General features: G+C 33.0%; 1 protein-coding gene across 1 annotated transcript in view; it reads right to left on the bottom strand.

Moving 5' to 3' along the window:
* The window catches only part of VAChT (Vesicular acetylcholine transporter), a 49,913-nt gene extending 37,982 nt beyond the window's left edge, over nucleotides 1-11,931 (bottom strand). Inside the window, exons 1-2 of the mRNA XM_089639339.1 lie at nucleotides 11,878-11,931; nucleotides 10,295-10,989 (exon numbers count right to left, since the gene is read on the bottom strand). The gene's annotated coding sequence lies outside the window, so the exon portion shown is untranslated. The remainder of the gene's footprint in view (nucleotides 1-10,294; nucleotides 10,990-11,877) is intronic.
* Between the last annotated feature and the right edge of the window lie 2,138 nt (nucleotides 11,932-14,069).

Raw genomic sequence — 14,069 nt, 5'->3', positions numbered from 1 at the left:
ACCCCATCGCCTCCGGCCTGAAGGGGTCCGAAAATAAACTGCGGCTCTGGCGCTAGTATCGATCCGCCTCACCTGAGGTACAGTAGAGAGAAGCGGATGACACAGCGTACAGTTAAGAAATATGGAAGCGAAATATTTTATTCGATTTAATTACGTATTATTAATGAACGTTAAAGGCACACCAAAAGAGGATGTGGAGATGATCCGTCAAGCGCCAGATTTTTGTTTTTGAAAGACAGTTAGCAATTTTTATGTCAACGTTTCATCAAAAAACAAACAAGAAAGTTTGGTGTTATTTTGTCCCTACTTTTTATAGCATGGAAACCAAACCGCGAAGGTTTTGAAATGTGTTTAAAATAAACTTTCTCAAAATACTCTGAACAAATAAAAGAGACACTTCAGAAGTCCCGTCACGGAATATTTATAATTTTATAGTCTAGACACAAAAATATACATAAAACTCCCATATCTTGGGCACATCGCGAGGAGCAATAAATACCAGGTAACTCAATATAAAGCCATGGAAGATTGATGGCAGATACAACATAAGGTCAAAACTATAATTTCGAAAACTAGTTATTAGAAGTTACTAGAATTACTAGTTCGGGTACATTTTCAGTGATTTTTTTCATTCTACATTTATATTTGCCAAACTCCGATTGAATAACGTACCTGGAAACAGATATGTATTCAGGACATGATTTTCACAAATTAATCGATTCAAAGAATAAATTGGTGAAATAAAAAAAACAATATATTTTAAAAGAGAATAATTTGAAAGGTATGAAAACACTGAAAGCAGTTTTTTTTTAATTTTCCTTTCAAAAACCTTTGATATAAATCTCAATAACAAAAATAAAATATTACCTGGAAGTTGTTAATGATTTACCTGATTACCCTATACTAACCATAAAGGTAATAAAATAAACCATTCCGTTGTTATTCTGGTATATTATTCGTACTTTACAGTACTTCAAAGCCTAATTGCTTTTCAGTAAAGGGTGTTTGTGCAAAAGAAGCTTTGAAATCTAAAAAATACACAATAACATCTTAAACAACGTAACCTCTACGTATTCTATTCCGTCTTAGTTTAAAAACAATGAACCTAGAAACCAAAATATGGTAATTATACTTTAGAGGCAAGATATATTTCCAGCTTATAATAAAAACTAATTTTAAAAACACCCTAATAATAATAGAACTTCCTACTTCTTCTGGCGCTTGTAAAATTAGATTGTTAATGTTAATTTTAGTTATAAGTTTCTACATATGTAAATATATATTTTATTAAGATAGTAGTTATAGGCCTTAGTCGTAAGTCTCTAGATATAAGTCTCAGACGTAAGTCATTAGTTGTAAGTCAGTAGTTCTAGTATTAACTATTTAAGAAATATATTTGTACAGCGCCCTTGAGGTGATTTCACATGAAATCGGCGCTATATAAATTAGCCAAATTTTATTATTATTAAAATTCTATAGATAGACAAATATGATTTATTAATTGTTTCGTTTGAAGTGTTCAAAATTACTGCCATAGAAAATATTTTTGACTTGTTACTATTTACTTGTCACTATTTACTACCCTGCGATAAAATACCGAAGTACTATGACCTACATAGATTAAGATTTTTTTATGCATAAATAACGTAATGGTATTTTAAAATTGTATTAGTTCAATAAAACTGCAACAGTAAAAAAACAAAATGGATCCGACTGAAACTGGTGTCTAGAAAATTACATAAGCTATACCCCTGACATACCAAGTAGACCAAGAAGGATTTTCATTTTTGATTTTTTTAAGGAACCAAGACCTGAGATACCTAGCTAGTGTTATTGAGACTGTAAGTTCGCACTAACTTACTATTTTACCTAATTTTGTATTTAAGATGTACCACCATAATAAAGCTAGGCTTTTGTGTATGGGGGTTGTCATTTAGTTCGGTATTTTTTGTATGTATATGTCAAAGTATTCAGTTTTTATTTTCAGTATGTTTTTTAACGTTAATTCAAATTTTTTTTGTTATTTATATTTCGGATACTTTCTAGTAATAATTTTTTACAAATTAGTCTAAGATATTTATAGTTGAATTGCCCCATTGTTTTTTTTTACATTTCTGTTTTGAGTTATGTATATTCCTTTCAAAATATGATAAATTCTTTTTCTATTCTTAATGAACACCGTTGTTATACAATTTACTATTAGCATGTGACATTTATACCAACATAATTCCACCATACATTTGAATGCATCAAGTAATTATGTCATACTGCAACACTCACCGTAGCTCACAATATTTTATAAATATTGCACGCTAACACTCTAGCGTAGTTAAGAAGTGCACTGTTGTCACCGGTTGGCACAAAACTAAGTATATATATCATTACGAAAATTTATTAAATTTATTTAAATTTATGTTATTTATCGCCGTCGACCGAGTTTTAATGGTTTTCAAATTTAAGCACTATACTTTGCAAAATACCTTTAGCTTTTAAATCCACGCATCATTGACAGAAATAATGAGGAGAGTTTTAGCAAAAAATAGTTTTTTATTGTGTCCACAAATCTTTCACTATATAATTTTGACGTTTTCCCAACATAAACTCAGATAGCCATTATATAAAGGACTCAAGAGTGAGCCCTGGGGTACTCCAGAAAATTTTTGAAGAAATTGTTGACAAAATGAAATAATGATTTCATTCGCTATCACTAATTCAGCAACAAAAATATCTATTAATTATGTAAGATGGGTAAAGTTACACTAATTTCTTACTTTACCCAAAAAAACATAATTTTGTTTCCCTAAATTTGTATTGTCCTTCTTCTTCACGTTTATTAAGGCAATTTAAAACGTTTATCAAATTATACATTTTTATTAAATTGCTTGTCGTGGAAGTTCCATGAACTAATCGAGTTAACTTAAACGAGAAGAGGGTATATTACGTTACTATCCTATTAACTTCTACCCTTCCACCTCTCTTTGGGGAATAATTTCACAAAATGCTAAGAAAAATATATTGTCACAACAAGCCAGGCAAAATTCGTCGACAGTGTTATTTTGGAAAAGAATGTAATGTTATGTCATTTTTCCAGGTCTGGTATCAAGGGAGCTTTTATTTTCAACTTTAAAGCATTTACTGATAGCATTTTGGAACCTTTATCGTAATAACGGTGTGTTATGGCATTTTTTGTTTATTTTCGGGATTGTAAATATTATTTAGAATTAGTGTTTTATTTTTATAATTTGTTATTTTATTACCTACCTCTCATGACTTCACATTCATTGGGAACGTTATACTTGATGTGGGTGTTTTTTTAGTATTAACTCCACAATTTTTTAAGGATGCTGTGCGGTGGGTCTTTTTAATAAAAGGGAGGAGAGGAAATTCTGGGAAAAAAAGGGAATCTTGGGGTTAGTGTTTCCAAGAGGGACGTATGAATCCAACCTACTGTGATGCAAGGCGTTTTGGTTGAGAGAGTCCGACTAGAGAGGTCAAAGGGTCTTCCACGTCTGGCTTTTCCCGATCCAACCTGTAAAGCAGCTGGTAGCCAGACCAATCCGCCACCAAGAGTGGACAAACAAAATGTGGTGATTATCCAATAAATGATTCCCGGGGCGGCGGTACCCATACCCGCTCCCCAAATTGTAAGGCAGAAATATAATTTCAATAAACGTTAATTATTTCAACCATTGTAAAGTATTTTTTTACAGTGGAGCTTTATCAGCACTAAAAAAGGTTTCTCCCACATTTTTTTCTTAAAATATTTGATAGATTCGGGTTTTATTAAAAGATGGGAATTCGTTGGATTGTTGGTGAATAATTTTATACAAAACGGAAACAGTTTATGATTAGTTTAACTTGCGCTTTATACAATTGGTATTTTTTTAATAATCCAGATGGTAGAAAGGTTAAGTGAGACAAACAGTATATATATTTAACGGGCGTGTTTTCTTGTCGGGGAAAAGTAACAATCGTTGCCCCTCAAACGGTGACATTATAAAATATTTTAATAATGCTTACTTGCTGTAAATTCATTAAATCGGTAAATAAATATTGTTAATAAATATTCTTAATTTGTTGAAAAAATCAAAAGAAGCTAATTTTGAAGCTAAACTTATTTGGGTTTATTTCACTAAAAGACAGAACTGCTAAGTTATTTTTCAATGAAACTTCTGACCTATTTTGTCATTGGCTGTATAATTAGTTAGCATAAAATATACGTAGTAAAATAAAAATAAATCATATATTCAGAAATTTTATCTGTGCGTCGGATAAAAGAGCAGTTAATGATTATTCAAAATTAAATATGAGAGATTTCTACTAAATCGACACCTCTGTCATAGGTCACCCCAAATGGTTCGTTATACATACATTATTTGGTGACTTAGTAGGGGTGCCTGGGATCATAAGATGAGGTTTGTCCAGGTCTTGGCGGCAGATAGCTCTACCCACCAACTGCGTGACTTGAAAAAAAAAACTCATCTCCATTTCCTTGCACTGCAGTGCGAGGAATGATTCATACGTCCATCACTCCTAGACACAATGACCTCAGATTCTCTTTTCCTTTCCAGAACTTCTTCTCCTGCTTTTTCTTAAAAAGACACTCCACACAGAATTCCCAAAGATGACATTGACCCTGAGGGAAAATATTTTCCCAAGGGCCACTTGGGTGGAGAAAATATACAAAAAAAAATTGTGTTCAAATTTTTATACCTCACAACGGTCCCAATTACCCGTAGCCAGTGAGATTATGGTGCATCCAACATTGTGCAGAATCCTGAGGAGAATGAAAATTAGAAAGGAGAAGATAAAGAAGAAACAAACTTGATAGCGTAGATTTAAATTGTGGCATCAACAGGATACGTCTTCCAAGCATTTATCAAAAAAAAAACTAGCGAAGGATTTCTTGTTCCAATTACAGAACCCTATTTACAAGAAAATCTCTAACGCTGGGTGAGACCATTAATCTAGATTCTCCTGCCAGCATCACACCCATTCATAGTCAGTTTCAGAGTTAAGATCTTAACTGTCGCATTTCCACACCAAGCCGTCCCTCAGTGGGTTTATAACTTACAACTACATTGTGGTCGGGCTAACAAGGGGTGGTAAGATATAACTTTGTAACACCCCAGATAGAAATTATGTTTTTCAGCTGTGGCAACTTGTGTCATGTGATCGCACAAATTGTTTAAATGAGATTATGGTTGGGACAAAAATATTTTGCATTTAGTAGTTTCTTCAAAATATGGTGATACAAAATCAACATTGAAAAAAACAAAGTTTTTAATATAAAACATCTATTTTTTATGTTTTTAAAACTTTAAAAAGAATAAAAATTAGTATCACTGAGAATTGAACCTTCCTACCCAGGAACTACCTCCTAATCTACAACTTTATCGACCCATGTAGGACCGACATTTATTTTGAATATTAAATGCTGTTATGTAATCAGATTTCAGAGAATAGCTTCTCGTATATCCCCGTGTATGTAAGTGATAGCCTCCAGAATGACATTGACAGAATGTATTGACATCGACAACAAGTTTATCCGCCGAGTTTCAGCTTGATTGGATATCGGTAAGTGCTTTAATTTCCGTTTCAAAGACTTATATCAATTTATTACCGAAAAAAAATGTGGAATTCAAATAATTGTATTTTTAAACATGTTTTAATGGAAAAAAGTAAGAAAATGAAATACTCATTTAGTAAATGGGTTCATTTTCGTATTCTAATTTCGAAATACTATTTAGGTTTAAAAAATACGTTTGTAAAAATTTTAAAAAATTACCTTATGCTAATAATTAGGCTCAGCGTACACAATTTCCTACGCTTTTCTTTTCATCAAAACTATCAATACAATCTTTACTTTAAAATCATCAGTAAAATTAAAAAAATAACATGAACCTGATAATATCACTTGAAAATCTCACTATCCGAAGTTAGAACGAATTTCTAAATAAGACTAGGGGAGAAGAAAACAAAGGGAAAAAAATAATAAGATCATTTAAAACTACCAGTGACGTGCAACAATTTTTTGTCTAAAGTGTCTATTTTGTGATTCTGGTAGCAAAATTGGACAATTTTTTTTTTTTTTTTTTAATTTGACAACCTTTAAATAACAAAATAAGTAAGTGACAATTTACTAAAAGTAAATATCTATTTACTTCCACCAAAATACAACAGGATAGTCCTTCCCGCCGTAACATTGTAACAATATTTGTTCCTTGTTCACCCGTTTATCTAAATAAGGGTGTCGCAACAAAACGGATTACAGAGCCAGCCACGAGACCTGATTAGCCCCGCTCTCCCCATCTGGCCTATGTCGCCCGGACCGCAACGGGATTACGTACAAGGATTAGCGATAGCGATATTGCATCTCCGGTGACGGGAACTCGGGGCAATAAAGACAGGAGACAAACGATCGACGTTTAATTAAAAGATGGTGTCGGCTTTGATTCCGATTTCTAGTTATTAAATTAAACATGCACGGCAATTTGATTCTTGTGTATCAACAATGGTATTAGCTTGCAAATTTAAATACACAATTAAATAATACAGGATTTTCCAATAAGAGGTGTTATTTTGAATAGCCCGCTATTTCGGTAGATGTTACTTTTGAAGCTGTCATTTTTTGACATTTGACAAGTAGAAACTACGCCATTAATAAAAATGGAACGATACACGCTTCAACAACGCATTGAAGTTATTAAAATTCACTTGAGTGAATCAAATTCAAATCATCTTGAGTGATGAGGCCCATTTCCACCTCGGTGGCTTCGTCAACAAGCAAAATTGTCGCATCTGGGGCTCGGAAAAGCCAAGAATTATTGTTGAAAAGCCTCTTTATCCTCAACGTGTGACTGGTGCGGATTATGGTCATTGGACCTTACTTTTTCGAAAATGAGGCTGGAGCAACAGTTACGGTGAATGGATTGCGCTATCGAGAGATGATTAATGATTTTTTATGGCCGAAATTGTATGGTACTAATCTGGACAACGTTTTCTTTCAACAAAACGGCGCTACGTGCCACACAAGCAACGAAACCATTGATCTTTTACGATTGAATATCAAAATAACACCTCTTATTGGAAAACCCTGTATATCAATGAAGAAGAGGATAACACTAATAAATCTTAACGAAACATGAAACAGAACAAGACACAGAAAAAAATATAACGGTCAAAACTAGGAATCGAACCCAGGATCTGTCTTATCAGGACAGGTGTCTTAAACCACTCGACTATTGGGACCTATTTATTAAACGTCATATTTGTCGATATCATATTTCCTAGAAAATAATTTTTCCCATATTTTTGGTAGCTACCCTTTTTAAGGGCACGGATATATAGGACAAAATTTATGCTAGCTGAGCCACGAATTATTGGAAAGTTGCTTCGTTCCATTCCCATAATTCATGGTTTGACTCGAATAAATTTTGTCCTGCTTTTACGCAGCCTAAGATGTTTTCATATTTTAAGTCAGGTGGAAATTTTATTGATTTTTCTGTCACTTGAGAGTAATTTTGTTACAAATTCAAATTTTTCAGAAATAAATTGACCCAACAAAATATTTTAAATCAGATTTTCCATGTGAAAATTAATAAAACCATTGTTTTGCATTACTCGAAATTACACATCAATGGAATTTTTTAAATTAAACATTTATAAATTTTCAATTTACAATTTTACCGTTTGATTGACAATTTTGACAGCGAAACAAATTGGTTTTTCGAAATTAATTAATTCAAAGTCCATTTTTTTCGAAAAAATATCTAGATAGGCATTGCACATCACTGGAATTTTGATTTTATATAACCATTATATTGAAAAGAATTTCCTCAACGTTCACTTGGAGACTCAAAAAAATGTTGATGAGTTATTTGATTTTGTAAATTTACCTTTCAGTTCAATGAAGTTCATTTGATTCGATTATCCAATAAAATAATTGAATCTCATTTTCCAGGGGTAGGTAACTTGTCTAACTACCTTCCGATCGTAATTCATTTCAGCTTTGACGGGGTTCCCCATTTAACCCTTCAAGCGCGTAACGCTCCCCTAACAATTCCAACTAATGATAAGCAAACACCCCCCTACTAGGACAAGCCAAATACTTGTTTGTTCTTAGGGTACAAACCCAATAACTTTTTTCCTCTCCCTTTGTGAGGGAAATGCAGAGTTTATTTAGTCTTTTTGAAGGATAAATATCGATGGCCTAGTGCATACATGTGTTAAGTACTGTTTTAAGTTAAAAAAAATACGTGTTTCTAAAGAATTTATCATGATTACTTACTTTGTAAATAGATGTTTCAATCAAGAAAGGTTTACATTACTTATATCATCTAGAATGGATAAAAAAAAAGTGAATATTCTCTTTCATTTTGTAGGTTTATATCTTATAATTAACCTGGCGTATTCTGATACATTGATTTTTCAAATTGAACTCCACACATGTGTGTGCCAGGCTATCGATATATGTTATATATGTATAAAGATCAACGCTTTGTTTTTATTATTTGAACAGGTTCTCTGTCTTAAGGATGTCGAGCAAATTAAAATCTCATGTGATTGTTTAAAATTTAAATTATTTAGGCCTGACTTCATACATTGCTTATTAACACCTTACGAATGACCCAGTATTCGCTCTAACGCATAAAATTGCATAAAAACCACATAAATTATATTTTTGGGTGGGTCTATCTGTACAAATCTTTGCCCATTGCCGTTGCTCGTATTTTGTTTGGAATCACAAGATTTAGGAACTCTTCTACTTATTTGCCTTTATCTTGGACCTGTTTGAAGAAAAACTGTTCATACATAGAGTATATAAGTCTCAATAGTTCCAACAATTAAAAACCCCGTGAGACTTTACGGAATTTCTAAGGCCTAGCTATGATTTTATCGGAGGTTTTTTCAAACAACCCCATTTTTCTGTTTTATGATGAAATTATTTGACTATATTTTAAAACTACCCATTGGTAAAATAACAATAGTCTTCTGCATATGAATGAATACAGAGACAGCTAATGTCAAATTTTACCCGGAAAAGTTTTCTGTCGTAAGAGAAAAACTTATTGATCTCATTAGATCAAAGGTTTTTAAAAAGCTTTTGAAAGTGTACGTCTTACGATCTACATATATGCGACATCAAGAATACAGGCCTAGGCGCGAGACCGCTGTCGCGAAATAAATTTCCCTGTTTATAATAGTCTAATCACTGTGTTTATTTAACATGCTTGTGGTAAAACAACAAATCAGCAGTAACAAAGAGTATCAACAACAACCGCCGCCATTTTCAAACCTTCGTTGCTCGATGGCACTGACTTGATTACGTAACCCTTCAGAATCCGTCGCCCGACAAAGCCTGTACTGTAGTCGACCTTATGCGACATCTGTTAACGAGATTGGCAACTTGGGTTGATTTGAAACTTTGCTAGTAGAATTTTGACTAATGCTTTTACTGTTTTTTAACATCCTGTCCTGTCCTGTCCGTCCTGTACTGTCTTTTAAGTTTGACTGTTATTTCAACCTTAATCGAGGGATATAATACACATTTTAAAAAGAGACTGACTATAGCGCGGGAAATTTATTATTTCATCATTAACCATAGAAATATACAGTATGGCCCTTGGCACACCTACCAGCACGGAAAAAAAACTCTTTAATTAATATGCAAGGAAAATTTAAAATAAGATTTTAAATATTCAATTAATACCTCGATATCCATTCTGCATGCATGAGACACCAACAATAACTAATCCCACCAATAAGAATGCAGTTGCAACGTATAAATTGTCTTGACGAAATAAAACGCCCAACTGAGTAGTTGTAAAGATGAAATAATGTCTTTTGACTAAGTGGCAGTAATTGCAGCTTATTTTACACCTTTTTTTCAGCAGCAAAACACACTTAGAAAATAATTAAACGTTCTGCTCTGGAAATATGGTCATTCGTGTCATGGAATTTGCTGTTTTGTGTGCAGTTAGTGAAACATTTGTTGTGTTTATCTTTTGGTAATGGCGTAGCGCGGTTAACTGATTGCCCGTCGGCAACTTCGACAGTACGCTAAATCATATAAGTAGTATTAAAATCACCTGAAAACATAAAAAATAGGAAAATAATGGCGCAAAATTTTTTTTAAATGGTAGAAACTTTTATGTGCAAACGAGGCGTTGGTAGGTACTATAGAAAATATGGTTACAAGTGTAAACAATTATTTTTTTCGATATTTTCAGTTTTGTCCGCCTGCACAAAAAAGTTTTTATTTTTTTATGTCTGTGAGTTTGCAGATTCTTACCTGTATCAGTTGGTATAGCAGATCCAATTCGGTTGGCAAGTCCTCGAACTCCCGCGGCCAGTTTCTGCGGAGATGCCCCCAACAGGGCGCCTTGCAGTCTGCCCAGTGTTGGGCTGTCCACCCCGCCGGGTCCCTCCACCCTGATCTGTTTTAAAACTCGCCTCGAAACTGCACCAACTGCAGACCAAAAGGCGCCTTTTAGGGCTCCTTTTTATCTGATGATATTTTCAGCAAAATTCAATTGCGTGGTTTTTTATTCGATTGCGTCAAATTTGCAGGGTGATTTGATGTTGTATTCATTACCTCCAGTTGAATCTTGTTGTTTTTTTTTGTATATTATTGATGATATACTACTTCAATCAATGTTATAATTTTAATCCAAACAGCTTACAGTCTTCTTAATTGTGCTGACTTTTTATTAAGCCAATTTTTGATATGTTTATGATGTTCAGTCATAAATGCGTCCAGACAAAATGGCGCCTATTATTAGAGTAGGAACAGATATGTTGTAGTACGTGAAGTGGTTAAGCCAATGTTTCTGGTGGTTTTTGTTAGTGTTGTTATTCTTCAGTTCTGTTCCAAATAGCACTTAATTGATATATTGTAATTGTTTAACCTATTTCTATCACTTTTTGAATTGATCGATATTTAATTGATATGTATGTGATACATTTTTCATCAAACCCGAGCAATATCTAAAAAAAAGAAGCAAATTGGTTGTTAAACAAAAATATTAACAAAACACTAATGGTTAAATTATGGTATAATGTCTCAATTTATTTGCGGTATTTTTATGTTGCGTAAAAACGATAAGTTTACAATCATCTATTTATGTAATTACTAATTAAATAATTGGTTCTGCAGTTATCTAAGACTAGCATGTTTCAAAAATAGAAAAGACGAAAATGGTTTTATCGATTAAACTTCTTAAATTATTTTTATTCCCGTTCTAAATGTGATACCTCTTCACCTTTCCGAGTGACTTACGACGTTTTGCTTCCCACCCTTACGTGACCTCAACAGCCTTCGGCCAAGGTAGAAAACTGCTTTACCGACATACATTTCCATCCCCCGTACTACGCGTGCATCTCTTTCCCTCTCGAGGGGGGTGGGTGGTGCCACCCCTCTTCACAAAACCTCCCTTGATTACGTAACCGGAAAATCGTCAAATTTACATCTTACATAACAAGTTTATAAAACGAATCAGAACATGGAAATGAGATTTTTTTCTGTAATCAAATTACGAAATCCATTTTTACTTCAAGTTGTGTTACAAAAATTGATTTGTTTTACATTTAATATTATGCTCTACAATTTTTTAAACATTATGCTAGGATTATTAAGTTAGATTCTATTTTTAATCACTGTTTTCATAATAACACATTAAAATAAAATGATTTTCAAAAACTAGGTCAAACAAATAATTCTGATGCGAAAATTTTCCATTGAGAGCGGCCATTGTTTTCTTATTTCAATTGCCGAACGCGCCATTTTAACCATAGATCATTGATCATACACGCATGTATATAATGCATAGATAAATTATTGTATAGATGGTGTGATTTATCTATGGAATAACTTGCCACGTGTCTGGGTGCTACGGGCCGGGCCCGGTCGTACTGCGTGGCTGATCGGCTCACGACTGAGGAACAAACCTTGTATCCCGGGATATGAACCTGAACTAACTGCGCAGCCGCAAGATTGGGCTGCTCCCATTGGTCCACCGGGCCCGTGACGTCACAAGTTTCTGCACCAATCGGTGCCAAGGGTGGAACGGGCCGATCAGAATATCGGAAAATTCTCAGGAAAATGTGGCAACGCGAAACCCCGGCTGGGTTAGGTTTTCATTCATGCGATTATCCGACCTGATATGAGTAAAGATTATTATTTTTCATGTATATTACTATGGCAGACTCTAGTTTCAAAATTCTGATTCATTTTGAAGTAAAGAGTATAAATAAATGTTGGTTGGTATAACATTTTAATCAATACATTATTAATTTGATAAAAAATGCATTTTATTTATTTTTTCTTGTTAGAGCTATCTCAGTGAGTTATAAAACTAATTTTAGAACGCCTAGAACCCATTTTACAATACTTATGTATAAGCTTTCGAATTAATGCAAAATAAATTCTTATGCTGTCTAAGTTTTAAAATGGAAATTCGAGTAATTTTGTTGAACCACAACAATCTTTTAAATTATCTAAATTTAAATTATCAAACAGAAGAATTTTTAATTACTTTTTATTCTAAATTAAGCACGTGCTAGTCCAGAATTGCTGACGTTGATAAGTTTTCGAATTTTATTACGTAATACTAGAAGTCGAGATTTATTTCTGTGCGGAAATTCCGGGAATAACTACCATATGTACTTCTCATTGCGCAGGATTCCAATGAAGGGAAATAATTATAGTCTTTTTACAGCGGACATCTTCAATTTATCACTAAATAAACACAAAATATTGTTTCTGGGGCAAAAATATTTTGTGTATGAAAAATAAGAAAAAAATGTAAAATTGTTAATATTCTTATGTAAAAGCCCTCGTTTATTCCCATATAAATGACCTATTCTTATAATTAAATAAATACGTGAAATAAATGTATATATGTCGTAACTCCACCATAATTAATTCAAGCCTTATTGACAGCGGTTAAGCCATATTCGCAAGGTAAATCAAACTTCATAATTTAAACAAAAACTTGAAACTCTTTTATAAGAAATATCCAAAAACACACTTTTATGTTTTTGTGCTCGGAAATTCGAAATATCCAACTCAAAGTCAAAATGACAGCCCATAAGGCGTGAATTAGGTTAAGCCTGAATAAAAGTTTGAAAAACAACGTTTCACGTGTAATTGATAGCATATGGAGGCTGTAAATTTTAATAAAAAGCCTTTAAGAGGCAGTTAGAACGACTTCTACAATTCAGGTACTCACAACAAAGGTGATTTCAGTTCCTACATGGAGGTCAAATATACATTTAATCCAACAAATTAAAATGAATATCCCAGTTAGAACAAATAATTTTTACCGAAGATTTTTAAGCTTGTGCAATATGGTGGGTAAGGATATGTTTAAATAGGAAAAAATATACATAAATAGTGTAGATAATCCTGTAATATTCGAAAATATGTTAATGAAAAAATAAGAAAATACACAGATTTAGGAAATGAAATAAAAAGAATTCGGCATTCTCAGACTATAAAAATATTACCATTCGTTATTTCGGATACTGGCATTATATTATACTGGCTCTCTTATTAAAAATTTAGGCGTTTTAGATCTATCAAAAAATTTATATATAAAGATGCAAAAGTCGGTCATTTTGAATACATGTAGGATAACGAAAGATTTTTTAAATATATATGTTGAGGGATCAGTAGGATTTATAGGCCCTGTTAGGAGTTCTACCGAGCCGAACCCTCTGATATGAAAATATCTGGAGTCGGTGAATTATTTTCCCATTTGATCTCTGGTGAGTTGACGTGTTGTTCTTGTATTGTTTTGTATTTATTTTGTTTATATAATGCACTTGCATAATGTTGATTGACTAGATGATCATTTGTGGAAAAGTGTGTGGAAGGGTTAAGTTTTTCCTATGAGGAAGATTTAACCCGGACATAGAATCAGAAGCTTAAAATGTTACGTAATTATTATTTTGTTCGTTTGCTGAATATTTGCAGTTTTGTATTTTGGCTGGATTGATTATTAAATCCACACTGGTTTCCGATTTCTTTCTCAAACGGTCTTCCAGGTTATGAAAGTTTAAGCATC

The sequence above is a fragment of the Hesperophylax consimilis genome, chromosome 14 (genome assembly GCF_061612785.1).
Source record: "Hesperophylax consimilis isolate HC1 chromosome 14, BYU_Hcon_1.0, whole genome shotgun sequence".
NCBI lineage: Eukaryota > Metazoa > Arthropoda > Insecta > Trichoptera > Limnephilidae > Hesperophylax > Hesperophylax consimilis.
This window is presented reverse-complemented; position numbering and strand designations above follow the sequence as displayed.